The 11,447-nt window shown below is 42.5% G+C and overlaps 1 long non-coding RNA gene across 3 annotated transcripts in view; it reads left to right on the top strand.

Moving 5' to 3' along the window:
- Positions 1-11,447, top strand: part of LOC108640964 — a 64,929-nt gene that overhangs the window by 26,626 nt on the left and 26,856 nt on the right. The window contains exon 6 of one of the 3 annotated variants that reach the window (XR_003915578.1): positions 6,248-6,405. The exons of the other annotated variants lie outside the window; for them this stretch is intronic. This is a non-coding gene — a long non-coding RNA (uncharacterized LOC108640964). The remainder of the gene's footprint in view (positions 1-6,247; positions 6,406-11,447) is intronic. 3 annotated transcript variants of the gene reach the window in all.

Here is an 11,447-nt window from a genome sequence, read left to right as displayed (position 1 = left end):
GAGGTCTCTCTGCAGTGCTGTCGAGGGAGTCAACAGCTCCTCCCAGTTTGTTGTCAGCAAACTTACTTAGTATTCCCTGAGTTCTGCATCCAGGTTGTTAATGAAGATGTTGAAGAGCACAGGGGCCTAAGATGGAGCCCCGTGGAACCTCACTAGTGACAAGTTGCCAGCCTGATGTCACCCCATTTACTATAACTCTTTATGCCCAACCTGTGAGACAGTTGCTCACTCATCACAATAACATGGTTATCCAGCTGTGGGCTGGGCATTTTATCCAGAAGGATACTGTGAAAGACAGTATCAAAAGCTTTGTGAAGTCCAAAAAGGTTACATCTACTGGCTTTCTTAGATCAACTAGGTGGGCTACCCTGTCATAGAAGGAATCAGGTTTGACAAGCAGGACTTCCTCATGTGTGACCCATGACTGTGTTGTCCACTAGGTGTTTTTAATATCTCCCAGAATAATCTTCTCCATAACTTTACCAGGCACTGAAGTGAGACTGACAGGCCTCTAGTTTCTGGGGTCCTCCTTCTTGCCCTTCTTGAAAATTGGGACAACATTCAGCAGCTTCCAGTCAGCTGGGACCTCTCTGGATTCCCAAGACTGCTCAAAAATCATTTAGAGAGGCTTTGCAATTACATTATCCAGCTCTTTGAGGATTCTGGGAGGAATTCCATTATGCCCCATAAGGATCCAGCTGGAGCAGCAGATCCTGCACAAGTTCAGGGTCAGCTGGGAGTTGATCTCTCTTGCAGTCATGGTCCTCCAGCTCAGGGCGCTGAGACCCCCTTGGTCCATCATCTGTGTTGAATACAGAGGCAAAGAAAGCATTAAACATCTCTGTCTCTGTCCCTGTTTGTGAGGTGACCATCCTCATCCTGGAACAGGATGACATTTCTATACTGCCTATTGCCATTAGTGTATTTGGAAAAGCTCTTTTTATTATCCCTCATGTTTCTGACCAGCTTCAACTCCAGCTGAGCTTTGGCCACATAAATTTTCTCCCTACAGTGGCAAGCAGCATCTCTGAAGTCTTCCCATGTCACTTGACCTTGCTTCCGTTGGGCACACACTTTCCTTTTTCAATAATCCAGTGTATCTCATCTTTGTATTGTAAACTTGCTGATTCTCATGACAGTGACATTTCTGCTCCTTATCGATTCTATAGGAAGTGTTCAGAGCCTGGCTTGGAGAAAGAGTGTGGTATTCAGTGCCCTTTTGTGCAACTTCCACTGCACTGTAACGTGGTCTCATCCAGTGATGGAAGTGCTGGCCTCAGGTGGTTTGGGTGTTACTGAGAGCACAACATACTTGAGGCACTCAACTGCCACATTTCTGATGGGTTGTGGTGCACTGGGAAGAGAGAATCAGACATGGTGTGTGAAGGGACTTGGCTGGACAGTTTTGTGCACGTGCACTCATCACCTAACCAGGTGGTTGGCTAGAAATACCTCAGAAAAAACTGCCCATGTCAACCTCCAAATTTTTCTACTGTAGAGACCTACCTCACAGTATTCCTCCACCTACACCAGAAACTCAAAGCTCTTCTCTGCCCCATTCTCACTGTCCATCTTCCCACAACCCTTCTCATCCTGGTGGGCCAGGGAGGGAGTGGAGTACACTGTGTTAGTCCTGCTCTGGGCTCAGAGCCAGCTCAGAAAAACAGTTTGTGCACCTATCGAGACTGGGCAGTAGAGGTGTTCTAGGCAAGCAAAATCATCCTCTCCTTTCAATTTCTATACAAAATTCTGGGGCAGAAAACCTTTCAGTGTGGCAGTTCGGTGCAGAGATGTAATCAGCATCTTTATTTGTCCCACAAACTATTATTATGGGTTGAGATGGAGAAAGATGTTTGTCAGAGTGATTCTCAGATCCCAAGCTGAGCTTTCAAAGCAAGCAAAGTAAAATAGATTGAGCACAATTTATGTGTAAATCAGTAAGATACAAACAGTGTGGAATCTCAAGTGTAATACTAGTGGGAATAACCAAACTACTGTAGTTAGTGAGGTACTGCTGTATATCTGAGCATGTGGATTTTAGATTGCTTTTGGAAAATACTCTGTCAGCTATGCTATACTTTTTTTTCCCCCGTGGTTTGCTGAGTCCTCTGCTTAGTCTACTTTAGGTCTCATAAATGGAAGTTTCTTTGACTGCTGCCTGCAGGTTATAACAGTATCACACGAAGCCAACATATGGACAGTGATGTTTTTTGTAGAACTTCATCCCAAGTATGTTTTTTGGAGTAGAGCTTCATTTAGAACAATTTTTTGGTGCAAATGAAGGCATATGGGCCCACACTCTCTAAACCATGAGCTGGCTCTTCCAAGAGGCTTTTTTTGTTGGATTCCACAGCATGGTTTGTAGTATGCTCACCACCAAGAGCTATTAATTTAATAGGATTGAGATTGTTTCCCATAACACAGTACTCCACTGCTTCCTTGTAAAAAATAATCATGTGGCTTTTTTTGTAGGTTACATGCAGTCCTCAGGATTTTGTGATTTCATTGGAAGATGCCTACAATTATCAACTAACTTCAGGCTTAATTAGCTGATTATCTTGTCTTGTAACTCTGCCTACCCTTTAAAGTTTCAGGGTTTTTTCCCAAATGTTTCCCAGACTGTCATTTTGTACTTATTTAAATTTTGTGGATGCTTGGTGGTGAATTCTTCTTGGTTTTGAATCTGGTCCAAATAACTATGCCTATATAGAACCTAGTTTGCCCTGTATAAAAGATTGTACTGACACCAATGTAAAGCAAGGAAATGGCTTGCAGGCCACAGCATAATAAATTAATCAGATTTAGTCATCCTCCTGGGACACAGAGAAGTCAGCTCAGGTCAAGACACTTCTGGGAAAACTAGATAGTTGGTAAATGTATTACCAGCTGACTATCAAAGTCCCTGTGCCATACCAGGAAATATCCCTGCCTTGGGCAATGCTTCCCTTCCTGCAATGACAGAAGAAAACCCAATGTTTTACAACTTTTTCTCCTTCTTTCTATTCCTTGCAACTAGTTCTGGCAAGCCAAACAAATTTTTTCTCCATGCCATTCTCTGTATTTGTGGGCTAACAACATAGCTTTTTACTAGATGCAATACTATTCACAATGTAACATGCAGCCTTTTTATCTTCTAGTAGACAAGAGGCAGAGCTACCTCATGATTTTTAAAAATCTGTTTATTTAATCATCGTTTCCTCTTTTCTGAAATGGGGTCCAGATTGTCATTTCAGAATAAAGCAGGAACATCTCCTTTCACTGCACCACATTCTACTATGATATGCAGAATTAAAGTGCTCCCACCTGAGTAAAGATTATATAGTTTGTTGCATAATGGGATGTGAAACCAAACCACCATCTGTTCTCATCAATATCTCTTCCTTTTCATAGTGGTAGTTGAGGGGACACTCGAAATTCCCTGTTGGGGCTGAGCACTGATGCCTCAAGGTATAGACGTTTCTTAGTCTGAAGCAGCTCCTGTTAATCTTAACAGCTTCTTTTTATTTTGATAGGCAGAGTTGATCAGCAGATCCACAATCCTTTTATTTTGTTTTTATAAGTAGCTACTCCCCAAATAAAACATAAACTGTTTCTATCTTAGACTTTTTAATATCATCTTATTTTAGATGTCTCTGGATATGCCACAAACAGGGATGGCCTTGGTGATTTGTCCATGACCTCACCAGGATGAATTTAGTAAGGAGTCCATTTAGTTACCTCTTCTTCCCTTCCATCTGCCTGTGCCTATCAGCACTTCCCAGTAGCACTTGTCCTGTTGAATATCACAGGTGGATCCAGGTCTGATCTAATGATTTGCATCCATTATTTATGCCCTTGAAGCTTTGGACAGTAACCTCATTCCAGTGTGTTCTCTTTATCTCATGTGTACCTGTGTGTCCGAGGTGTAGCACCATCCAGAGATTTGAGATGAATGGAGTTGGTGGGAGGGGAACTGTCTGGAAATGTTCCAGTGATGCCAAGGTCTACAAACACAGATCTGTTGAGGCTGAAATGTTTGGCATTACATGCATTTTTGCTGAATTACTACAGCTTTGCTAGAGAATATAATCTTGCATCTGGCAGATGGTTGTCTTGGGAACGTGATCTCAATGCCTCTTGGAGTCTCGGATCTCAGGCTGACCAATAGTGGCTTGCCCTGCATCAGGAGACCTTGAGAACTCCACCCAGGGGCAGCCCACCCAGGCAATGTGCTGTGGAAGGGATTCCTGGTGTTTGGTGCCGTTTCCAGCTTTGGAGCTGTAGATCTCAGGGATTGCAGATACTCAGCCTCACATGAGTATATTCTTTGGCAACGCCCTGAACAGTGCCTAAACAAGGAAGTGAACACATTTCTATTCCTACAGTGTGTTACCTTCTTTGTGTTTGCTTCTTCAAGTTCCACCAGGACAGACATTTATATAAAGAGTAACTGTGACTTGGAATTTTGCCGGTGAATATTTCGGAATTTGTGTTCTGTGAACCATATTAGTCCTAAAGTTTGCTTTTGAATTAAAGGCTTGTTTAACTTACTAACACAATGTGAGTGCGCCTATCCTCTTTTACAGTCAAGAAGTTGCAGCTGAAGACACATATCCCACAATCATTTTGACTTTTTGCTGTTTGAGATGTTCACCTATATGGTCTTTCATGCTAAATCTGAGAATTCTGCAATGTGTGGACAACTTGCAGACATGGAAAAAAATCATCAAATAATTTAGTTAGATTCAGTCTGTACATGCCAGTGATGTTCAGCTAATAAATAACTTTGTGCAAATAGATAAAATTATCTACAAAGCAATATATTTTTATATATAGCCCCTCATTGCTATTTTGATCACTTATCTACCTTGGCCAGAACTGCACTTTCTGAACTTACAAAAACTTGAATTTGTTTCAGAAGAGAAAAAAAGGCTTTATGACAAAAGAGTTTGATTATTTCACTCTGGTAGACAACATGAAGGATTTGATATTGCTGGATTAGATAAGTGTGATTCTTAGGTTTTTCTGACTAATCTTTTTGAATGTCAATATTTAGAGAGCTTGGTGATGGGTATTTAACAAACCTTAAGGTAATATATATGTCTTGTGGCCTGTCCAAGGTTCTATTTCCTAAACTGGATGGGATTCCAAGCCTTAGACAGATATATCATGTACATGGCTTCTGGGAAATTCAGATGTTAAACTGATCGTCTCCCGATGATAAAGCTCAGTTAAGTGTCCCTTAAAGATTTTAAAATGTAGGCCTCAATCCTACAGTATAATGCAGATCGATTCACTGGCTTCAGCTAAGGATTTACTTGGAAACAGGTGTCCTCTAGCATGTGACACATGGCAGGGTTGAAACAGATTCTCCCATATTTTGGTTGCTGCGAAGCTTTTACCTGAGAGTATGGAATACTGGTCTTACAGCCATATGGATACTGTTTTCAATGGCATAAAATCCCAGTGGTCCACTGAAATTGAATCTGACTGGTACTTTTTTCTGGCTGAAGAGATTATTGGGGTTTTTCTATTGCTGCAGTTTTGAATGGGACTTTAGAAGTAGAGACAATAATGTCAATGACACAGAGTATATGCCTGAAATTGAAATGCTGAAATGCTGTCTTGGTCCTGTGAATTTTAATTTGTAACATGGATCTGAACTCTATTAAAAATCCAGATAGAAGTATCCTTCTGGCTTCACACATCTCTCCTGGACTCATTTCTTGCAAACAGAACTACTCTCTCAGAAGCCCTTCCACAGAGAACTGTGTAGGATTAGGGCTGTAAGCAAGCTGTGACAGAAATGCCAGCTGTGACATAGGATTCCATGTCAGTGCTGTGGGAAGATGGCAAAAGAGCCTAGTTCCTGTGCAGTACTTCTCATTCATAGATTTTTTGAGTGTCATTTTACAGCAATATCCCAAGGTTACTCAGCAGATAAGTGACACAGCTGGAAATGAAGTCCAGGTGTCCTGAGCCCTCGTCCACTGCTCCATCCATCCCGCCTCCAAAGAAGCAATGTTTGCAAAGAGCTGTAGGAAATGCCCGATTTGCCTTGTGTTTCACCCCGGCAATGGAATGCTAGGTCAGCAGTATTTGTTTTCTTATCTTGATCCCCCTAATTTTTACTTTTTAGAGAGTTCTCTCTGTAACGGAGCTTCTTGCAAACTCAAAACATGTTGCTGGTAGAGCTTGAAAAATTTCTTGCAAGAAATTCAAATCTCTTTACGCTTGTAAAACGATGATTCCCCAACTTTGCCTGTAGACCTTGGAAAATGGTAATGGGAGGAAGTGATCTCCTGATCTCCAGCTGTGGTTCTGTGTGCTGCTCTGATCCCACCGATGACTGGATTTGAGAGTAAAGCACGGTTGGTTCTGCCTCTGCCCTGTGTCGGATTTCACCCTTCTGCCCTTGCTCTGAAGGTAATGGGTTTAGATACGAAATACCCATACGAAACTGACTGTTTCTTGGTCAGGAGCTGAACAGATTGCTGTGTTTAAAAGCCCCACCACCCATTGCTACAAATCTATTAAACATCTCCAGTTAACCATACAGCCTCCTGCTTCAGCAGCTGAGCATGTAAATTCCTGTGACCAAATAACTGCACAGTTAACTGGTTTCACATGTGCTCCCACCGTGCCCATCTCAAAAGGTGAAATATTAGCCCGGCTCTGCCCCGTGGGCAGCTGGACGGTGACCAGGACACGGCAGTTCGGGAGGCTGGACGGGGCACCCTGCAGCCTTACAGTGACACTGGGACCTCTGGCTGTCCCTTGTGCTCCTCTCCCCTCGCACTGTAAGAGCCAGAGGCTGCCGTGGGAGCCCAGATGCTGCCGGGCTTTCCCAGGACCTGATCCTGATGGAGTCGGGCAGCGGGGCTCATGGTGGCTCCCCTGGCATTGCCTCCTGTGCCCCGGGGTGCTCCTCCCCACGCTTCTGGGAGGGGAAACTGCTTTTATTTTTCTACCCCGGGGCCGCGGGCAGGTTTTGTTCCGAGCGGAACGACGCTCTGAGAGGGCAAGGAGCTTCCCCCGGCTGCCCCTGCCCGGGCTGGCACGAAGGGGCCCGGGTGCCCGAGAGGGCCGGCCGCGCTGGGACAGAAGGGCCGCGTCCGCCGGGCCGGGACCCGCGGCTGAGGCGGGCCGCGGCGGGGCGGGAGGTGTTTGCCTTGGCCTCGGCAGCGAGCGGGCCGCTGGCCGCCGGCCAGCCGGGGATATTTCCTTTCGCCCTTGTTCGCAGAGGCATTCAGGAAAACAATTGGGAGCTATGAGGGCTTTCCCGTTCCGGCAGCGTGCGGCTCCGGCCAGCGCAGCCCGGCCTGGGGACCTGCTGCCAAATGGCTGGGGCTGGGGGAGAAGCGCTGTTGAGTGAATTGCTTTGAAATAAAAAAAATCCCCCCACTCTGTCGGTGCAATGCGTATAAAAACTGCTCAAGAAGCAGGCCTTAGGTTGCTCAAGATGCCAGTGATGCCGAGGAAATCATATGGAACATAAACCAATAAGGACAGAAATGCTCGAATTGCAGCCGTTTGCATCACCTGGGGCACAGCAGCAATTAAAGGTGAACACAGGGAAAACCTGGCAAGCCTCTACCTCCTTGTACATGTACAACCACAGCGATTGTAAAGGAGCCAGGCAGGTGCTGGGAAGCTCTGAGACGAGGTCTGTCCTGAGTTTCCTCTTAGATCTGAGCTTGTGGTCTGAACCAGGCATAAATGTGCAAGGACATGATGCCAGGGTAATTCCAAGTGGGCCAGGACAGGCTCCAGAGGGGTTTGTCAGCCCCTGCTGGTGTCACTTAGGGAGAAGTGCCCATCTTGACTGACTATAGCCCAGAGAAGCTGGGTGGCTGGGAAAGAAGCAGCTGCCAGGGCTGGTATATAATGGTAAAAGCAGGGTCAGAAATCTTGGCTGCATTGTGTCTGGTGGCCTCTTGCTACCTCCCCACACCAGGGCTTGTTCCTGCTGTCTTGCTCTGGGGAAATAGCTGCTTGTTGGGTGAAACTTTGCACGTGCAATATTGCAGCTCGAGTTCTTCACTTTAGGGATAAAATTTAAAGGTGTTTGTTTCCATGTTCAGAAGGCAAGAATGCTAAAACTGTAACATTGAATTGTTAAATGGTGTCTCTTGTCAGAAGCCTGTTAGGGTTGGGTTGTGCACAAATGATCATTGTTACTAGAATAAGCTTTTTCTTTTCAACTTTTCAACTTTTTCTTTTCAACATCTTACTACAGGAATTTGTATTGGAAGAACTATAGCCTTAAGGGCAGGTGCAGTGATTATATGGGAGCGCATCCATTTTTCCAGTGTAGTTGACGAGGCCTTTGGCATATTGCAGCCTAAATAAATTTTAATTTTTATTTTAATGACATTTGAAAAGCACTTGAATTATTTTGAAATGGGTTTCTTTCAAAATATATTCTAAATGTCTGGTTTTTTTTTTTTTCCTTTTTATATACACCTCCAATTCAGCTGTTCTTTTTAACATGAATAGTTTGTGCAAGACCTTTGGGCTGTTCCCAGTGTCTGGAAAATAAGTATTGGTTGATTTTTTTTCTTTAACGCTAGCAATTGATTTATACTGTTTTGTATTTCAAGACTATTCTGGTAGGGGAGGGGCTTGAAAATCAACCTGGAAAAGTCATCAACAAATGCTCTCAAGAGCACAAGCTGCAATTTTCAGGTGCATTTTTTTTCTTCCACATCAGAGGGAAGTCACAGATCTATGTTACCTCAACCTAAAAAATTGCACATTTCTTGTTGCTGTTGGACTGGAGAGGGATGCACTGCTTGTTTGTCTTTAGGGCTGAACAGTTGTATCTCACATCTAGCAATACCAACAGGGAGTTTTAAAAAGCAGTGTACCCTGAGTGTCACACCTTTTCATGCTTGAAGAAACACTAGGAACTGTGTTTCAGTTCCAGTGAGTTTGTAATGTTCCTTTATCTCTGTGAAGTCTTATGTTTTTCTAGAAATTGTGGCAGCCCATGAAATGAATTTCGTATTGGAATTACAAACGCTGAATTCAAATTTTATCACTTCGTGGAGCTTAACAGAGCACTAGGTTTGTGATTTTATTCACAAAGCTTTGGATCATTGCAAATTGCTTCCTACTATTTGACAGCTTCCTTTTTAGAAATTTCAACACTCCAGCTATCTGCCTTCAGCAATGTATGATTCTAATCACTGATATGATTTCATAATCCTCCTTTAATTCAGCAAACATTCCAGATTATCAATATGCGATGTGTATTTTGGGAGAGCACAGTGCTGCAAAATTTTCCTGTTGTCAGGCTTTTGGGTTTTGTAGCTGAAAGGTGCATATTGTTAACCAGGGGTAATTTCTTAGATGTAGTTTATAAATATGTGTAACTATTTTGGGTCGTAGAGATGACATTCCCTTCAATGAATGTAAGACATAAAGCTGCAGCGTTTAAAGCCAAATTCAGCAGGAAGAAAGAAAATTGCTTCCATATATCTTCTGTATGTCATTAAATGGAAAATGAGATAATTCTTCCATACATCTGAAAACCAAATAAAAAGGTCTATTCTCCTCTCAGTTTCTGTGGATAAATCCAGCTAATTTTTGTGGCAGTTATGCACATTGATGGGAGAAAAGATGCCTCAAGTAGGATGATACGGTACACATATATTACTAAATAGAATACTCATTTTACTTAGGATAATCCGTCTTTGTTCCAGATATATGTAGGCATTCTTCTTAAAGCAAGTGTTTTAGTTGTCAGGATGACTTGATACATTTGTTCTTTGATGTCAAATTCAGTTGCATCATTGTGGAATGGTTGCTACAGAAACCCCAGCCCAGTTTTTAAATGTATTGAGTTCTCTTCTTATTACTTAGAAAAGCTGGATTTGATTTCTTTCCTGTAAAAAAGTTCATAATAAAAGGGGTGAAACCTCTAAAACTGGAGCAATAAGCGTGGAAAAAGTACCCAGATAGTGAGATCAGAGACAATAAGGAAAAAAAGCAATTTAGAGTCCAACAAAGTATATCTCTTGATAAAATGCTCCATGTTGTAATTGAAACCAGAGCTAAATTAGATCAATACCAAAATATTAAAGTGTGCCAAACCTGTTTTCTGTAGGCTTTGCTATAATTGGATTCTGATGCAAGAGATAGCTTAAGTAGGCAAAGTCTGTTGACTCAAGACCATGATTATTCATAGAAAAAGAGCTTCCTGCAAAGGTATACAGTGCATTTCTCCGGTGTTTCTTGAAGAATTAATACATTTCTATCCTTCCCTTCCATGCTGATGCATTTGAAGTCTGTATCTTGCCTACAGTAAATCTCTGTCTTGCTTAACAAGAAACTATTTCACTGTATAAGCGAGGCATATTGACAACAGATTTAACCCAGACAACTCAGCTTTATTCAATCAGAAGAATGCTGGCCTGGTTTCAGGTTTCTGGGATACAGGCACAAATGGACATGCCCCAAGTAGAATCCATTTGTTTTCCCATGAATGCACCTAGTAGGAGGTCAAATAAAAATAAATATTTTGGCTCTTCAGAGCAAGATAGATTTCTGGAGTATTTGTGATTCCGAGTGGAAATGTGATTACAACAAGCAGAGGTAGCATCTGAAATATGTTCTATTGAGAGTGAAAAAAAGCATTGTTTTCTCTCTCCGTCTGTGTTTTAAGCTGTGGTTATTCCTTGTCTTCACTAATCAGATTTATGAGAATAACTACATATATCTTAATGCTGCTCTCCTGTTTGTAGAAGCTCAGGAGTTAAGGAAAAATAGCCATTTTTGTAGTATTTTAGGATTTTTTTTAAATGTAGGTATAACTTATGCAAAGAAGTAGTTTATTGACTTCCCCTGTGATAGTAAGAATAAATCAATTTAGATCCAGCATACGAGGGGCCCCAGATTCTCTGTGGAGTTCCACCAAACAATGGAATAAATTGTGCAAGGGCAATTTGTCCCTAATGTTTTTGGCTATTTGATTTTGTTGAGGTTTTGCCCATATTATTTAGGTATTCACTGTAATTTATACTGCCGTGTAAAAAAACCTTGCATATTTGCCTGCAGGGGAGTGAGTGCTCACCGAAACAGTCCTTTGAACATAATAAAAAAGAAATCCCCAGGTAATAAAAAAAATCCCTGGCTTTTATGAATAATGCATTTGTGGAACAGGGGGGAGAGGAAGTGCTTTTTAGATTTATTCCCCCCTCTGCCCCCCACTCAACCTGTTGGCAGAAATAAGCTCGAGGTTGGGAGTGGGTTCCCACATTGTGAGTGTACTCTGAGGCGCTTTTTTCAAGGTCCTGGTTTAAATGCTGCAACACAACCAGACACCAAATACTGGTAATTCTGATTTATTTGTTTGTTTGTTTTTAAAGTCTGTGGGTGTCTTCCCCTGTGTATTGACCATCTGGTTGTGGGTTAGGCTGTTTGGGATATGCCTGGCATGCTGAAAAGCAACACAAAATTGCAAA

This window comes from Manacus vitellinus, unplaced genomic scaffold (genome assembly GCF_001715985.3).
Source record: "Manacus vitellinus isolate BGI_N305 unplaced genomic scaffold, ASM171598v3 scaffold_137_pilon, whole genome shotgun sequence".
In the NCBI taxonomy this organism is placed as follows: Eukaryota; Metazoa; Chordata; class Aves; order Passeriformes; family Pipridae; genus Manacus; species Manacus vitellinus.
Note: the sequence above shows the minus strand (reverse complement) of the source record. Positions and strands in the feature narration are given on the sequence as shown.